Source organism: Anabrus simplex, chromosome 1 (assembly GCF_040414725.1).
Source record: "Anabrus simplex isolate iqAnaSimp1 chromosome 1, ASM4041472v1, whole genome shotgun sequence".
Classification (NCBI taxonomy): domain Eukaryota; kingdom Metazoa; phylum Arthropoda; class Insecta; order Orthoptera; family Tettigoniidae; genus Anabrus; species Anabrus simplex.
In genome coordinates, this window is record NC_090265.1 from 656,063,801 (window position 1) to 656,083,314 (window position 19,514).

Here is a 19,514-nt window from a genome sequence, read left to right on the forward strand (position 1 = left end):
ATGTACTTTACACACTGAAAGATGGAACAGAAATGGCCCGGAGACCCTAAAATCAGCAGTTTATATCCTCTCGTGGAAGGTTCGAGGCGTTAGGGGAATGAGAACACCCTCCCACAAAAACTTTTATTGGGTAGGATACAGCAACATATTCAATTAAAGAAATTCGGGATTGGCTAAATACAAAACAAGGGGAAAGAGAGGGGTATACAGCCAACTTAAACAATAACAGAAAGAAATTTAACAAGAAACAAACTTTTGAAATAAAAATTTCTCCAAAAAAAACAGTTCTTTCACTCCGCACTAGGGTGCACTATTGTTGATCTTCAGTAGTGTCCTCTAGAAGAGAAAGTTCACACTTCTTACTACAAGCAAAACAAAAATACGTCGAAAATGACACAGTTCAAAAACTCCAAATTTTCCACGTAGTGACATCTTCTGAGAAACTTTAAAATTAATACCGTCAATAAAGTTCAGACTTCCTACAGCAGAGGAGTTTCAATTGGCGCACATTTTAAATTAGCGGCGTGGAGGTGTACCGCCCGGTACAGACCTCCCCCCCCCCCAAAAGTTCCTCCAGGGGTGACACATGAAATTTGTTTGAAAACAAGGTCCAAGTTTTGATGTAGATATGGAGATTAATTGCCGAAGAATTTATAAGATTTTTTAATGTGGTTTGATTCAGTTTCAAAATTTTGTTGTAACTGGAGAAGTAAAGTTTTTATGGTTGTAGAAGTTGAATTCAGAAGATAAACTTTTAATACTTGAAAGTGAAGAAAAATTTTGCAAGGTCCACCAAATATTGCTGTTGAATTCCCAAGTGCAGTAATTGCTGATAGTAATAGTTCATGAAGTTAATGTTGATTAAGTTGGATGGCCAGACCGGCCGTTGCAGCTTGCGTCCAGAGGAGGCCGCTCGGACCCCTCAAGTACCGCTCGCCCGCACTATGAGGGGAGCAGTGGTGTTGAAGCACGCCGCGCCCGCGGTGAACATATACAGGCTGCGGTCCAGTAGCAGGTCGTGCGCCGCACATCAGCCTTGTCCGGGAGGAGAGCTCCGGCTCACCGTGCCCATGTGGTCCTCGCTGGGGAAGAGGGGGCCCTTCCTCTGACCCAGTCGCAGCACGGCGCCGCGCGGCTGCGGGGGCACTGAAACATTAAAGCTAGGCGGCAGAATTGTTGGACCATCATCATTTTTTGAGGGCACAGGCTTTGTGGAGAAGTTGAGGGGCCAGCGGCATGCAGAAATCCATGGCCTTAATTAAGCCACTGTGTAGAGTGGAGCAGGAGGCGGGAGCGTGGTAATGGCCGTGACAAGGACAGGATGGCAGTTTAACCGTGCGGGAGGGGTTTACAAAAAACTTACATATGAAACAAAATATTATAGAAGGGGCAGAATGCCTTAAAAGTGAAATTAAAAAAAAATAAATATATATAACCTTCATATTCCTTTCACGATTATAGGAAGCAAGTTAACCCAGAAATTACACCGGTTTCACCTGTGACAGGTGAACCCTAAATATCCTCTCGGTAGCTGGATTACTTAATAATAACGTAACCGGCGTCAGGAAATCGAGAATGACACACGGCCCATGAAATCTGGGGGCAAGCTTGCCCGCGGGAACAAAATTCTTGACCATCACTTGGTCGCCTACCTTCAAATTGGTGGGTCTCCGTCCACGATCATACCTTTCCCTAACCTTTTCATGAGACACTATAAGATTGGCTTTAGCCTTCTTCCAAAGATCTTTAATGTTGTCCGGATCTATTGTCTCAGGTAGAATGTCACTCAGAGACCAGAGGTTAGAGAGCGGGGTGTTGGGAACAAACTTGAACATCAAAGAAGCTGGAGTAAATTTATGTGATTCATGAACCGCCGAATTCCAAGCAAAAGCTAACCAATGCAGGGACGTGTCCCACCTGGAATGATCTTCATGGTGATAGGCAATAAGCGCGGACCTGAGATTACGGTTAACCCGTTCAGCCAGAGATGGTTGAGGGTAATAAGCAGAAGTTGTCACATGAGAGATGGACAGGTCAAAGCAGAACTTACGAAATAGGTTAGATGTAAAAGCCTTAGCATTATCAGATACAATATATTGGCACGGACCGAAAGAAGCAAAAATAGAATTTAGGCAAGTAATGGTGGACTGAGCGGTAGCCAGCTTAGTCGGAAATAACCAGGAAAATCTAGTAAAGCCATCTACGCATACAAAGATGAACTTGTTGGCATTTCCCTTTGACTGGGGGAAGGGTCCTACATAATCGATATACAGGCGTTCCATGGGACGCGACGCTTGATGCGAAGACAAAAGGCCTACCTTGGTGGACATGGTGGGTTTACTGAGCAAACAAGATTTACAAGCTTTTACTAGTTCACGGATTTCACCATCCATACCCTTCCAGATGAATACTTCACGAATCTTCTCACGAGTTTTAAAGATTCCAAGATGCCCTCCTAATGGGGTCTCATGATAGTATTTGAAGATCATAGGCACAAGAACAGCTGGAACGACAACCTTCATCGTCTTATCATGCATCGAAGGGCAACATAGAACACCATTCCTCAGAACATAAGGGACAACATGTTCCGCAGAAGAAAGGGTTTCCATTATCGGAGCCAGCGTCGGATCTTCACGTTGGTATTTCTCGATATCCCTAAAGAGCAAGGGAGCATCAGTTAAGATGGCATTGACACCAGACAGTATGGACTCGGGAGGTGATGAACTGTCGGCCGGTTCGTGGGTCTCGACGTCGTTGGAAAACATACGGCTGAGTCCATCAGCGACAACATTTTCGGTACCTCTGATATGCCGGACATCGAATTGGAAGGCAGAAATACGGATGGCCCAACGGGCTATACGACCAGTACGACGCGGCCTACCTAAGACCCAGCTTAAGGCTTGATTATCTGTCTCCAGGTCGAATTTGACATGTTCCAGATAGAGACGGAACTTCTCTAAGGCAAATAAGACTGCCAACCCTTCGAGCTCATAGAGTGAATACTTGGCTTCTTGAGCCGATAGAGTCCTAGATGCATAGGCGATCGCCTCCCTAGTTCAGTCTCTTGAAGAAGGACTGCAGCTACTGCTGACGACGACGCGTCGGTTTGGACGATGAATTTCTTCGAGATATCAGGCATAGCAAGTACAGGGGCATTACAGAGAGCTAATTTAAGATCTTCAAAAGCGGCTTGTTGAGAAGATCCCCACTCGAATTTGATGCCTTTCCTACGAAGAAGGTTCAAGGGCGCCGCTCTATTAGCAAAGTTAGGAATGAACTGCCTGAAGATATTCACCATACCAATGAACCTGGCGATACCTTTAATGTCATTGGGAGGTTTAAAATCACGGATGGCCTGTGTTCTAGAATGATCGACCGCTACACCATCAGGTGACACAATATGCCCTAGGAACGACGTAGAGGGCTTAGCAAAGGCAACCTTGGACAACTTGACAGTTAACCCCGCCTTACGAAGGCGATCGAGAACTTCTCGCAGATGATCTAGATGTTCTTCAAAAGTCTCTGAAAATACGACGACATCATCCAAGTAGTGATATAAGTACTCAAATTTGATGTCGGAGAAGACCCTATCTAGTAGCCTAGTGAGTACAGCTGCTCCCGTGGGGATCCCGAAAGGCACGCGGTTGTATTCGTATAAGTTCCAGTCCGTGGCAAACGCTGTAAGATGTTTAGACTCTTCGGCAAGGGGAATTTGATTATAGGCCTGATTCAAGTCCAAGATAGTAAAGAACTTGGCCTTACGGAACCATGAAAAACAAGAATGAAGGTCGGGAAGGGGCACAGATTGTAACACCACCTTCCGATTGAGAGCCCTATAATCAATGACAGGCCTGAAGCCTCCTTTTGGTTTCGGGACTAGAAAAATAGGTGACGAATACGCCGACTTAGAGGGCCTAATAATACCATCCTTCAACATCTGATCAATGATTTCTTTCAATGCCTTCATTTTAGGTGGAGATAGCCTATATGGTGGAAAACGGACAGGAATCGAATCCGTGACCTCAATTTTGTATTCAATAAGGTCAGTAACACCAAGAGTATCAGAGAACACCTCTGGAAATGACTGACATAATTTACGAATACTATCAGCCTGCTCCTCAGGCAGATGTCTAAGGTCTAACAACATCTCATCCTGGGTAGGCGAAATAGATGAACATGATACAGAATTACACTTTAGCAAGGGAATTTTACAATTGGACGCAAATTTGAACGTGCACGACTTACTCTGAAGATCGAGCACAAGACCAGTGCGAGAAATGAAGTCCGCTCCCAGTATGATGGGGCAAGACAAGTGCTTAGCCACAAACAGTTTGGTTTTCCATGTGAATTTAAAAATACGAATTTTGACCTGTACAGAACCTAAAATTTCTAATGGGGATGAATTAGCCGAAACATATTGAACAGTAGATGAGCCATAGTCAGGTAATTTACAAACAGACTTCAATTTTGAATACCATTGGTCCGAAATAATTGAACAAACACTGCCTGAATCTAATAGAGCTGTTATAGGCTCGTTATTTAACTCAATCTTAAGAAAAGGGACAGGTGCGGGGGTATCCGCCGCAATCCTAAGACATTCTTTGGGGCATTCGAAAGATGGATTTGCAAATTGAACGTTCCCTGAATTCACGACCTTTTTGCCAGGGGCTGAGCCTTGAGAAGCAGATTGAGTCGACTCAGCCGAAGCCGCTAGTCACATTTTATTATTGGCGTTGGTGGAATTTGCACCAGAAGTTGAGCAGGAGGGGGTGCTATTTGAGTTTGGGCAATTCTTAGCGATATGAGAAAAAGCCCCACATTTAAAACAGCCTTGTGATGAACCAGCTCCATTATTTGCCCTACTAGACTTGATCAGTGGACACTTATTGCGAAGATGGTCAGGCGACCCGCAAGCATAACATTTACGAGGTGTGACTGATCGGCGAGGTGGAGGCCGAGTATTACTAAAAGAAGGCGGGGGTTCTTTCGCGACACGCAAGGAATCGGCGTATCTCACTCCTTCCGCTGAGACGGCCAACGCTTCAAGTTCGGAGAAAGTTTGCGGGCACGCCGCGAAACACAAATATGACCTATAGGGTGGTGAAATTCCTTCTACAATAGCCTGTACAATTTGATCTTCAGGAAAATGAAGGGCAAACACCCTAGTATAGAATTTAATATCTTGGATAAAGTCTGCCAAGTTTTCATCCAAACGCTGTACACGATAATAATACTTCTGAATAAGGGAGTACCTGGCCCTAGCCGGGATGAAGTTAGCTAGCAAGTGGGCGTGGAAATCCTCAATAGATGATTGCTCGGCGATGGCTCTTACTATTTTATCAGAGAGAATACCAATTGCATAGGGATAGATAATTTGCAAAATTTGACATGGAGAAAGAGAAAACACAAGGGCATGATCCTGAAATTCAACTAAAAATCTTAAAAAGGAAATTACTTCACTAGTGGTATTACCGGAAAACTTAGAGATACCTCTGAGCAACATTGCCAATGGATGAGGCAAACTGCTGAACCCGGGTGACATAGTAGGTAAAGGTTTCAATGGCAAGGAAGTTAATTCCGAACGTATATTATTCAACGATGCACGGCGTCCAGACTCGTTGTCCAATGGGGCAGAGATAGTTTGAGCAGCAACGGTTATCCTATTAACTTCTCCCTTAGGAGGCTCTTCCTCGGAACCTGCATTCATCGTGGTGGGTTGATCAATTTTGGGAGGAATTTCCCCAGTTAACAATTGAGTGACCTTGCTAGATAACTCAGAAATATTTTCAAGTAGCGTACTAGCTTCCTTCTTCTGAACGTCATTCAACTTCAGAGACAACAGATCGTTAACTCTATTTGAAAAATGAAACACCCTGGCTTGCACACGCTTAATTTGATTAGGAGAAGGATCATTTTCATCAAAAAAACTAACTACAGATGCTAGCCCAGTAATATTCTCGACGATCGTGGAAAGAGAGTCGTCAATTTCTTTCTCTCCCAAGGTGGGAATGGAAATTGGCAATTCAAGGGACTCTCTAAGCTTGTTTGTGTCTACCGCAACCGTGCCTCCAGATTGCACATTTCTAATAGTCAATTCATAGATCAACTCCTCCTTGCGCAAGTAGTTAAGATGGAGAACATCGCGAGGGCCGAGCATGATGACAGAACAATTTTGAAAAACTCAAAAAATTCCAGCAACTGAGAAAATGGTTCGAGTTCGGATCAAAACAATGTTTAGCCGTCAAAAGGGGCTAAAATGAGACCCATTCAACCACGCTCTGCTACCACTTGTTACCGTGTTTTAGCGGTAGTTATGCGTGAAAGAAGGTGCGGGTGTGAACGGGTCTCAAGCTACGAAATTATAGTGCACGTAAAATTAACAAGGTTATATTTTCTTTTCCAAATAACGAAATAACAATCATGACAGGTAGAGAGTAGCAAGGCAATAAAAATACAATTACAATATTTACAGGATTTGGGCTTCGAGCCCCAGCCTCACACTTCTTGAGCAATTAGCCCAGTTTTACCCCAAAACACAAGTTTCAACAGAGAGGCAGAACACCCCATTCATGCCTAGGAGCACTTGCTCCAAAATACACAGAAAGGCCTCCTTAAGGCGCGCAGAAAACAAAATTTTCGGGTTTATAGCAACTAGCTCTCAAAATTCAGGCCTGTCAAAGGCCACACCTAATTAAACCTTCAAGCTGTCCTCCAAGGACATATACACAGGGGTAAAATACCCAACCTACTGAGGTCTATTAAATGAGAAGAAGGTTAATTACATGACCTCTAAAATAACAATTAGAGAGGAGGCGATCTACACTCCTAATGCATTTGTTTTTAAAACCTAATCTGGCTCTAGGCCACTAATACAAGGGCTAATCCCATACTACAGAGGTGACTTAAGAAGGACACAATTTACATTACGTTAAAGAAGAATAGGTAGAGAAAAAAATAAGTTCACCTCAAAACAATATGAGTGGGAGCTCGAGAGGTTTAAGCACTCTCTATCCCAATATGTAGTTTAAAAGATAGAATAGATACAAGTTTCTTTACATTTTAAGGAAGGTTACATAATGGAAAAACTTCGGACCCGCCCTGAGAGTTAAACTGCTGAGCTAGCAAGAAAAGAAGTAATTAGTCGGCCATTACCTGGTTGTTGACTGTCGCCGAAGAAAGAGGCGCTTCCCGCCCCCTGCTATGTACTTTACACACTGAAAGATGGAACAGAAGTGGCCCGGAGACCCTAAAATCAGCAGTTTATATCCTCTCGTGGAAGGTTCGAGGCGTTAGGGGAATGAGAACACCCTCCCACAAAAACTTTTATTGGGTAGGATACAGCAACATATTCAAGTTGGGGGAAGATACATCCAATTGGTCAGAAATTAATTAAAGAAATTCGGGATTGGCTAAATACAAAACAAGGGGTAAGAGAGGGGTATACAACCAACTTAAACAATAACAGAAAGAAATTTAACAAGAAACAAACTTTTGAAATAAAAATTTCTCCAAAAAAACAGTTCTTTCACTCCGCACTAGGGTGCACTATTGTTGATCTTCAGTAGTGTCCTCTAGAAGAGAAAGTTCACACTTCTTACTACAAGCAAAACAAAAATACGTCGAAAATGACAGTTCAAAAACTCCAAATTTTCCACGTAGTGACATCTTCTGAGAAACTTTAAAATTAATACCGTCAATAAAGTTCAGACTTCCTACAGCAGAGGAGTTTCAATTGGCGCACATTTTAAATTAGCGGCATGGAGGTGTACCGCCCGGTACAATTATTATTATTATTATTATTATTATTATTATTATTATTATTATTATTATTATTATTATTATTATTATTATTATTATTATTGTGATTTGTTACGGTCTGCGAGGGCTTTAGACTCCCTAATCCCCCGCCATGACTACGCCCCAGTAACTACCTCCACTTTTGTCACCATTGCTAGTTCATCTAGACCGTTACCAAGGAACAAAGTTCACAGAAGTTTCCTCTGTCATGGTGGAATTCAATCGGAGTCGCATACAATCTCTTGCTCAGCTCTGAATGAAATAAAACATATTGTCACAGGACGGACTTTGCATTCTGATACCATGACATGTTTTACAGAATGTATAATATCGGTGGTTTTGAAGAATGTGGGCCAAAATTAATTTATACGTTTAAAGCAGAGGTTCTGGCTTTATCAGTCAAAAATTCGTTTCACATCCTTGGTTATTTACCAAACACATTTGTTTTGGTGTCTTCTATCATCCGTGGGAAATAGAGTATTGAACTGTGATACCTTCTCAGCATAGTTCTGTGTATTTAGGGTATCTGAAAAAGAATAGTAGGCAGTAGTATAGACTATTTTTAGTAAAACTGCTTATATAAATATGTGTCCAATTTTAAGACTGTTTAGCATTATTACTGTTTGTATGGCACGAATTAGAACAAACGAGAATTATTTTAAACACACAAATAAACTACTCGGAACAATTTTCAATTTCCGTCTTTGGGGTTCGGTGAAAAGCGAAGTATACAGATAAGAAGTGAGCACAAGAGAAATAAATTTACTCTACTCGCATAATGCATAGTTTCTGAACTCAGGAAAGAACGCCAGTACGACCTCCAACGAGCTATACCTGCTATTGCCAAGAGGTGTGAAAAGTGCACTGAAGGTGGGATTTTTCAATACGAACTGAGAGTGTGAAAGAGTGAAAGACCAGGTAGAATGAAGACTCGGTCCAACCACGATGAAGAAGGTAATTGTAGTTCATAAGAATCCAGTGATAATGTCACAAAGGTAATCATGCCTTTACCTCTTCCCAAGGTAGATCCCAGTTGAAGGCGGTGGCATTTTAGGGTAATCAAGGACAACAACTCGATATAATTCTCTTGCAGAATGTTGAAAAACTCCTGCGGCAGGAATTTCTACATTTAACGGTCTGATATAATCTACGACAGTTGAAGGGAAATTAAACAAATAATAGTCTTATTATTTTGTGATTATTATTAGTATTAATATTATCTCCCCTACTCTTTTATCTGTACTCTGAACAGATATTCTGAGGTGATCGTCAAGTAGCGGAAGGTGGAGTAAAAGTTAACGGTAGGCTGATCAACAATCTGAGGTACGCAGATGACGCTGTCATCTTGGCTGCCAGGACTGAAGGACTTCAGCGTCTGGTAGATAGAATCGTAGCAGAAGGTGATGAACATGGACTCAACACCATGACAAGACAAAGTTGATGGCCATAACCACAACTCGTAACACGCACATTTTTACGAACATTTATGTGGAAGAAGTTGAACAAGTTCGGAAGTTTAAGTATCGTGGCAGCTGGATTATTATGGACTTAAATCAGGATTTAGAGATCCGTGTACGAGTAGAAATGGCTCGTGCTAGCTTTTTGAAAATGAGGAATCTACTGTGTGACAGACGCCTCAGCTTGTAGACACGTCACAACTTCGTCAGATGCTATGTATATTCAGTGTTTCTGTATGGCGCTGAAACATGCGCTCTGATATGTAACACTATTAACATAATAAATGCCTTTAGTGTAGGTGTTCCGAAGGATGTTACGGATCTCGTGGACTGACCACGTCTCCAATGCTTCCGTACTCAGACGCATAGGGAGGGCACGGATGTTGTTGTGTGCAATCAAGAAAAGAAAGACAATATACCTTGGACATATTATGAGGAACTTATCATGGAGGTTAAAATTGATGGACGTAGCGGTCGCGTTCGAATGAAATACCTTTAGCTGAGGAACTTACTGGATTGGACAGGACTAGATTCGACTAGAATGATAAGGAAAGCCCAACATAGTTCAGACTTCGTTGTGACTGCGGCCAAATTTCAGTAATTGAGAAGACACTACAATAATTATTATTATTATTATTATTATTATTATTATTATTATTATTAATATTATTATTATATATTTATATTTATTCGCTGGGGCCATCAAGGACCACGTTAAGTCTTGTTGCATTTGACACTGAACTTGGCCTTCTTTAGAGCCCAAATTTCCCTCATTCTTTGTGAGTGGGCCTGCTTACGCTCCTCTGTCCAAGGGGCACCGTGTCTTCTCTTCGGGAGCTCGTCTCGGTTTTGCCCGTTCGTCAATATTTTCTTACGGAAGAGATCTCTGTTAAGGGCGTCTTCAGCTGAGATATGTAGCATTTTCAGGTCTTCTTTGGTATTTCTAAAGCAGGGAATTGTGGTTTAGGGGTTTGAATCAAAAAAGTGAAAGATTTCTTTAGTTAACTTTCTTCTGTCCATTCTTTTCAGATGACCGTAAAATCGTGCCCGTCTTTTTCTGATTGTGTCGTTAATTTTCTCTATTTTGCTGTAGACTTCCTTGTTGGATCTCGTTTGGTGGATTCCATTTCTGTACTTTGATCCCAAGATTCCTCTCACAATTTTGCGTTCTCTTTTCTCCAGTTCTTCAAGGAGTCCTTTGTTGGCATTTTGAGACAGGGTTTCGGCTGCATATAGAACTACTGGCTTCAGAACTGTTTCATAGTGACGTATCTTGGTGTTTTGGGAAAGACATTTTTTGTTGTAGATTGTGCGGGATGTTTGGTAGGCTATTTCCAGTTTGCGTACTCGCTCCTGAAGTGCTACTTTGTCCAGTCCATTTTTCATGATGATATCACCCAGGTATTTGAATTTTTCTACTCGGGTGATGTCCCTGTATTTTGTATGGAGTTTTGGTGGAGCCTCTTTGATTTTAGTCATTACTTTTGTTTTCTCAAACGATATCTGCAAACCAGTTTGTTCGGCAATTTCCTTTAAAATTTCAACTTGAGCTCTAGCGGTTTCTATGTCGGTTGAGAGAACAGCAATATCATCGGCAAATGCTAAGCAGTCTGTTGCGATCCCCTTGGATTTGGTTCCTATTCTCAATGGACTGTAGTTGGTTTCCTGTAATCTCACCCGCCAGGTTCTGATAATCTTTTCAAGAACACAGTTGAAGAGTATCGGGGATAGCCCATCACCTTGTCGGACTCCTATTTTGATGTCAAAGGAATGCGAGAGACATCCTTGGAATTTCACCTTGGATCTTGTATCGGTCAGGGTGGCTCTAATTAATGCCAGCAGTTTCAAAACAATTCCAAATTCATTTAAGATTTTTAGCAGGACTTCCCGGTCAATGGAGTCGTACGCTTTCTTAAAGTCCACAAAGACAGACACATACTGCTTGGACCTTAGTGTACAATATCTGATGATAGTTTTGAGATTTTGGATCTGCTCTGCTGTTGAGCGACCTTTTCTGAACCCTCCTTGGTATTCACATATTTGATGTTCGACTTGTGCTTAAAAACGCTCCAGGATGGCAAGTGATAGAATTTTGTAAGTCACGGGTAGCAAAGATATTCCTCTGTAGTTGTTGATGTTCTTCATGCTGCCTTTTTTTGTGTAATGGATGGATCAAAGCTATTTTCCAATCTTCGGGTAGGGTCTCCTTGTTCCAAATTTCTTCTATTTGCTTTTTCAAGATATCAAGTGATTCCTCTGGTGCATATTTCCATAGTTCTGCTACTACTGAGTCTTCCCCCGGCGCTTTGTTATTTTTGAGACGGGAAATGTGGCGCTTGATTTCATCTCTGTCGGGTGGTCTGGAATCTGGGTACCTGAGTAAGGGTTCCTTGGTCCCGATGGGGCTTTGCGGTTTAGAGCAATTAAGTAAATTCTTAAAGTAATCTGCCAGAATGCTGCAATTTTCTTCATTTGACGTCGTCAGTGTTCCGTCCTTTCGCTCAAAGCATAGAGATGGTGGTTTATAGCCAGTGAGTTTGCGTTTGAAGGCTCTGTAATACTCTCTGCTTTCATTTTGTTCTATCTTTTCAATGAGAGATTTTTCGTATTTACGTTTCTCAGTTCTGAACACCCTAGCTGCTTGGGAACGTTGGGTTTTGTAGGTTTCCCAATCATTTTCTGATTTCGTAGAGTAGTACTGTTCCCACGCATTGAGTCTTTCTTTGAGGACTGATTCGCAGGTACTATTCCACCAGGCATGCTTTTTGCTTCTCTTGATTTCTGCAACGTCTTTGGCGGCCTCAACAAGGAGACTTTTGGCGTTGTTAAAGTCACAGTCATTTGGTCTAGCCTTCTCCTGGAACTCCTCCACCCTTTTCCGAAGTTTATCATTGTCGAAGCGCGTGATCTGTTTGGTTGTCTTCCTTGTGTTTGCGGGAATTGGTTTGAATTTGATAAGAGACATATAATGATCTGAGGCCACATTGATGCCTTTCTTTACCTTGACATTCATAATCTCAGGGCTGTTTCTCCTGGAGATTGCAACATGATCAATTTGGAACTCTCCGAGAGTTTGGACGGGAGAATGCCAAGTCATTTGCTTTCTGAGTAGATTGCGAAAGTGGGTCGACATGACCTGCAGGTTGTGATTTTCGCAAATGGACACCAGTCTTTTGCCGTTGGGATTGGTTCTTTTGTGAGCAGGGCAATTTCCTATAACTTTCTTGTACTTCTGTTCACGACCTAGTTGGGCATTGAAGTCACCCAAAAGAAGCTTGACATGGTGTTTGGGGATTTTGTTTAATTTCTCATCCAGTAGGTCCCAGAAATTATCAACTTCGTCTGTATCAGACTTGTTCTTATCGTTTGTAGGAGCATGTGCGTTAACTAGGGCGTAGGTTTTGTTCGCGCATTTAATTGTGAGTATGGACAATCTGTCATTCACAGGTTCGAAATTTGCAGCCGATTTAAGGATCTTGGTTCTAACAGCAAACGCGGTTCCAAGCATCACAGCTCCATTGAGGATTCCTCTTTGCGCTTTGCTCTTAAAAAATCGGTAGCCTTCAGATTCAAAAATCTCTTCATCTGGGTACCTTGTTTCCTGTAGGGCCATTATGGATATCTGATTTTCGTGAAGAGCTTTGGTGAGGGTTTTCAGCTTGCCAGTTTGTGTAAGTGAATTTATGTTGAAAGTTGCTAGAAAGGTTTTAGATTTTGGCCTGAGTTTTTGACTCTTCGGGGTACACCGAGACGCTCCGACTCGTCTCTTGCATGATGTCGAGTCTCTCCCAGAATCCGAACGTGACTCGTGCGCCGTGGCGTTCATGACGAGGGATTTATCCGAAGATTTACCCCCTGGGGTATGTTTCTTGAAATGTTGTGCCATCATGCTTTTTGACTTGACTTTGCTTTGGACAGGTACCCATCCTTTTACAACTAGTGTTGTTAGCCCTAGGGGTTGCCTCAAGATGTTTTCTGGCTTCTGGTCATTTACCAGTCTTCGCTGTAACCCTGGCAAGGGACCAGTTTTTTTCACGGTGGTATTTTATTTCCCTACTACCCTCTGACTCTGCTGGCGGCAGAGCCAGCGAGCTTCCCCAATTCCAATGGGACGCGCCCGATGGAGGTAACTGGTAAATCCCCACACGGGATTATTATTATTATTATTATTATTACTATTATCATCATCATCTTGGAAAGTAACTAAGCATTATATTTACTATTTCGGAAATTTTCCTAACATTCATACGCAGAATAGTAAGTTGGTTTCAAACTTTCGATCTTAAGCAGAATGATAGGGCCCGGGAGTGCGCGATAAAACTTTAAAGCAACTGAAGTGAAAATGCAAGGCCTAAATTTGTAATATTAGAATGATGGAGAACATCATCATCATCATCATCATCATCATCATCATCGTCACTATTACAGCATGAGAATCATTGAATCTGCTGTATATTTACCATGGCAGTCCCTAAATATTATTTTTGTGTAATTCATAGATAGGCTATATTCTTTAATCACCACCCCCTATCACAACGTGGCTGATAACATTTATTATTCTTTGAACTGAGCACTTCATAACGCGTATGACCCTATTAATCAAATCATGCAAGCATCTATCGTGTGTAGATATGACTGGATGGGGGTTGGAGAGGGCTTCAGTAGAACAAAAGGACATTGGCCGAAGTCGAGTTGATTCATGTTTAAACTGCCATCACTAATCCTGATACGCTAAAATGATGGATGTGCGATCCAACAAGGCTTTAGTAGCGCGTTGAAAATAATTAACCATAATGTTCTGATGACCTGTAAACGACCTGTTTCGCGTCAACATGTCGGAAAGCGCGTTGTGTTATCGTGTGTGGTTTTTGATGGTTCTCAACGAGTGTGCTTGTGTGTCTGTGTTCGTACAAACAAGCGTAAAAATAGCTTATAGACAGACATGTAGGCGAGCGGTTAGAGGAGGAATATATGGAACTGGAAACATTTTTGAAAACCCAGAACGGTCTGAGTTTCTGTTAATCGTATTGACACTTGCCATGAGAAAAACCTGAATTGAACGGGGCTGTGTCGGTTTTAGCGTGAATACGTACCGCGTACCACATGATAGATATTCTCAAAATAAAATACCGGGTCATAGTTTATTAAGTAGTTCGCATTTATAGGAAGGTAAAAACATGCGAAAACTATACTCAACGATAAAGTAAATGAGAGAAGATGTAATTCCTTTATTCCTTTGCTCACTTCTTATAGAAAACATCGGCGCGGAAAAATGAAAAACGATAGAGAGAGAGGTGGGGGGGGTCTGTTAGGCAAACTGCACACCACTACTGCTGAGCGGATTCCCTATGTAGCACCGGCACACAGAACACGCTTATTACTAGACCTCGGACTTTTAGGTGGTAATGGCTTAGAATGCAAAGTAATCTGGTTCGTAGGAAATGTCGTGCAACCCTGTTTTTCCTTAATGTAGCAAGGGTAACATAAATTACAGGAGTTCTATAGACTGTACCCCTAATATCTATGCAAATCTCAAACCATAACTGTTGTACAGGGTAGACTATACTTTTTACTCGTTTCAGTAACTTTGCGTTCTAACCTATGAGTACCTAAAAGTGCGGACTTTACAGTTACTACTGCACTGTACCAACACACACCTAGAAGTTATATAGAAAGTTAAACACCCTATTTATTTCATTTCACCGGGCGAGTTGGCCGTGCGCGTAGAGGCGCGCGGCTGTGAGCTTGCATCCGGGAGATAGTAGGTTCGAATCCCACTATCGGCAGCCCTGAAAATGTTTTTCCGTGGTTTCCCATTTTCACACCAGGCAAATGCTGGGGCTGTACCTTAATTAAGGCCACGGCCGCTTCCTTCCAACTCCTAGGCCTTTCCTATCCCATCGTCGCCATAAGACCTATCTGTGTCGGTGCGACGTAAAGCCCCTAGCAAAAAAAAAATTCATTCTTTGAGACGCGGCCATTTCCTATCGACTGCAGGGCATTTCCTATTGTCATGGATAAAGCTCACATCAAGTGTGGCCCACTGCTACTACATTACGCGAAGATAATGACATCGCAGTGTTTGAAAGTGACATATTCCCTTATGTTCTTCTCACTAGCCAACGATATTGAAACTAACCAATGTTCTTGGTCATTAGCCAATAATGTCACAGAGGATACTAGAGGTCTGGAGGCTCTACGGGTTGCTCACTTCTCGTAGAAGACATCGAGTAAACGGAAAATAAATCACAGTTCTAGTCCTTCAGGCAAGCAACTCAGTGTTGAAAACATCCTAGCGATATGACCTACGAATTTTAGGCAAATAAAATGTAATAAAGTATGAGAATGCATTTTTTTAATTATTCCTAAAATTACAACCCTCTTGTTAATCATTGAATGTAAACCCGAATAATCAATGAATCTTTTTGTGGTGCACTTTTCCAAACGCAAAGGACACACTAAACGTGTCTCACGTTGTGCCGGTATAAAGCCATACCCACTCGATTAGGTTAGTAGTTTGCTTTATCTACCACGACGAGTGTTAATGTGAGTCAATGCATTGTTTCACTTAAGCACCACTACGAGCGCTAATGTTAGTCAATGTAGAGTTTCACTCAAGCCCTTATAACTATGTTAGGTGTGGTCATTATTAAAAAATTTCAAAAAAAACACCTGAGTGTACTGAACCAAGGAACACATTACAGAAGGAATTATGTAAAGAAGTTATTTTGGGTAGATTTTGAATTTTTAAAAACGTGTAAATATATACGCGATTTTAGGCTGTTTTTCGGAACAGCATTTAGGCCGGTAGCGATTTTCGAATTTTTTTTTAGTTTGATAGAGATATCTAAGTCTCACAATCTGAAACCTTTCTGGACCTTAGCCCTTCAACTTTCGGCACAATTGATTAAATTGCTAAATTTTACGTTTTTCGTAGTATGAGGATCCCTAATGTGTCTGATGAGAAATGTTTTCAAAATTAAAACTGAATCGAACGGGGCTGAATCAGTTTTGGAGTGAATACGTACCTCGTACCATTTGGTATATATTTTTGGAAGAAGGTACTTGGTTATACCTTACTAAGTAGTTCGCACTTTCAGTAGGGTGAAAACCGTACAAAAATTATATTCAACGACACTTAAGGTAAATGAGAGAAGACATAATTCCTTTATGCTTGCCTGGGACACACCAACGCACCCCTAAAAGTTTTCTTACTTATATAGAAAAAAGTAAATCTGACATTATTTCAGTCTCTGGAACGCAGCAATTTCTTGCGTTTCTATCGGCTACAGGGCAGTTCGTATAGTCAACGATAAAGCTCGCATCAAGTGAGACCTACTGCTATCATATTCCGCGAAAATAATGACACCGCAGGGTTTGAAAGTGACATATTATGACATAATATTCCCTTATGGTCTTCTCACTAGCCAGTACTGTCACAGAGTATATTAGAAGCCTGTGGGCCGCTGCGCGGCTCTGCGAGTTGTCACTTCAAGGAGCACTGCCCCGCGTAAAAGACATCGGCAACATTAACCGAAAAAAAAAAAAAAAAGTGACAGGGGCCGAAAGGCAAACTGCACACCATAACTGCCGAGCGCATTGCCTATGAAACCCCTGCACGCCAAATACACATCCTTAAATATAAAATAACTTGTCCTGACTGACTGACTGACTGACTGACTGACTGACTGACATTCATCATCGCCGAGCCAAAACCACTGGACAGAAAGGAATGAAATGTTGTGGATACATTCATATTACAATGTAAGTACTCACTAAGGGAGGATTTTCGGATATTCCATTACAAAGTGGGTGAAAGGGTGGGTGAATTATTCAAATGAGAGTATATTTCGGAAACTCAACAGTGTAAAGCCGTGAAAATTGGTATTTGGAATCAAATTTAAAAATGAATAAACACGAATTTTTTGTTTTGGAAAATCCTGTTAAGTGGAGTAAAAAAGTGAAAAAGGGGTTGAATACCTTTTATACGGATACTTATATCTCAAAAATTGAAGATGTTACAGATATGAAAATTTGTATTTGGAATCTCCTGTAAATGTAAAGAAACACGCATAATGTGTTTTCTGAAAATCCACTTGAGGGGAAGTGTTAAAGGGGTAAATTTTTAAAATGAGCATATATATATAGTACTAGCTGTAGTACCCGGCGTTGTCCGGGTAGCTTTTGAATGTTCACCTTTAATATTTCTATTACCAGTTAAGTGTGAAGTGGATGCTTAATGATTTATTTTTGAGATATTGATTTTAGGACCTATTATGTAGTTTTAGAGTTATTTAGATGTATCTGATTTCAAGTATTATATTTTAATTTTCGAGTAAAACCTTGTCCTTGTGGAAGGTGGAATTGAGTGGGAAGTATTTGATTATTTCAACAAAAAAAAAAGTAATAATTATATGTATTTACCAGTCGCACCGTACATAATGATGTACACGATTTCGGCAGTCATTGAGACTTGTCACAATCAGCCTAGTGACCCTAAGAGCAGTGTATTCAACACTAATCTCGGTCATTTTATACTATATACTTTTAAACCCTTCTCAGCTCCTGTCTCAATGAATACTGAACGTGGACTTAAACGGTATCAAAAGCGTCATATTTCGTATAAGAGACACATAAACAATGACTTTCGACATTAATATCTGTTATTTTCCATCATTTTTGCACGTCAGCCCCTAAAATTCCCCAACCCAGCGGAGGCTGTGATTCTTCATCTCCATAGTATTTTTTCTAAGATGGGAAGTCGTATGTGTACCAAGTTTCGTTGAGAGCAATTCTGGAACATACCCACATACAGCACATCGATAATATCCGTTATATTTACATTCATTTTCACCCCCTCTCAAGTGATTGCGGCTGAAGAATGACTTAACCATCCAGAGTGTCACAGATCAACTCTGTGACCTCGTAAGGAACGTATTCGAAATTAATATCAGTAAAAAATTGTTTATATATTTCACCATTTCCCGTAGCTGTGCTAGAGGTGTTTTACCCCAACAGTATTTTTTTCAGATAGCAAGTCATAGGTGTACCAATTTTATGTCCGTATGTTTGGTCATTTTGAACATTTTCCTTTCCATCCCTTCTAATATCCACGCCGATAAGGGCTGAACAACGACAGCCGGAGTGTGATTATTCATCTCAGCGACCTCGAAAAGTATGGCTGTACCTTAATTAAGGCCACGGCCGTTTCTTTCCAATTCCTAGGCCTTTCCTATCCCATCGTCGCCGTAAGACATATCTGTGTCGGTACGACGTAAAGCAAATTAGCAACAAAAAATAGAAATGTATGGATTCGACACAATTTTCGATTATTTTTATGTATCATTCCCCCATTGTTCCTCCACCCCGAAGGAGGCTAAAATTGGACATTAAAAATGTCCGGCGTGTCAGTATTCATCTCAGCGACAGCGAAAAGTATGGATTCAACACTATTTTTGATGATTTTTGTATCTCAACCCTCACTCCCTAACCCACGTGGTTTGTCTCATGATACTAAAAATTGGGAGTGCCGCTATTTATCTCAGTGACCCCGAAAAATGTAGATTCGACATTATTTTCGACCAGGGGAGCTGAATTTGGACTTATAAAAAATCCGAAGTCTCACTATTCTTCTCAACAACCACGAAAATTATGGATTCGACACTATTTTCGGTCATTTGGATATATCACTCCCCCTCGCCCCCCACCCAGAGGGGCTGAACTTGGATTTTAAAAAAATCCGGAGTGCCAATATTCACCTTGGCGACCCCGAAAACTATGTATTCGACACTATTTTCGATTAATTTTATATAACACTCCCCCCGCCTCCACCCCGAAGGGGGTTGAACATGGACTTTAAAAATATTCAGATTGTCACTATTCATCTCAGCGAACACGAAAAGTATGGATTCGACACTGTTTTCGAATTTTTTTATTCGCTCCCCAATGGGTACATGGGGCGTCCTACCCCCAAGGGTTTTGTCAAAACAAATCCGGAGTGTAACCATTCACCTCAGCGATCCCGAAAAGGGTGGATTCGACGCTATTTTCGGTCATTTTGATATACCACTCCACCCTCGCCCCCACCCCAAAGGGGGCTGAACATGTACTTTAAAACATCCTCAGTGACACTATTAATCTTGGCGACTCCGAAAAGTATGGATTCGACACTATTTTCGGTCATTTGGATATATCACTCCCCCTCTCGCCCCCACCCCAAAGGGTGCTGAACTTGGACTTTAAAATCATCCCCCGCCTCAA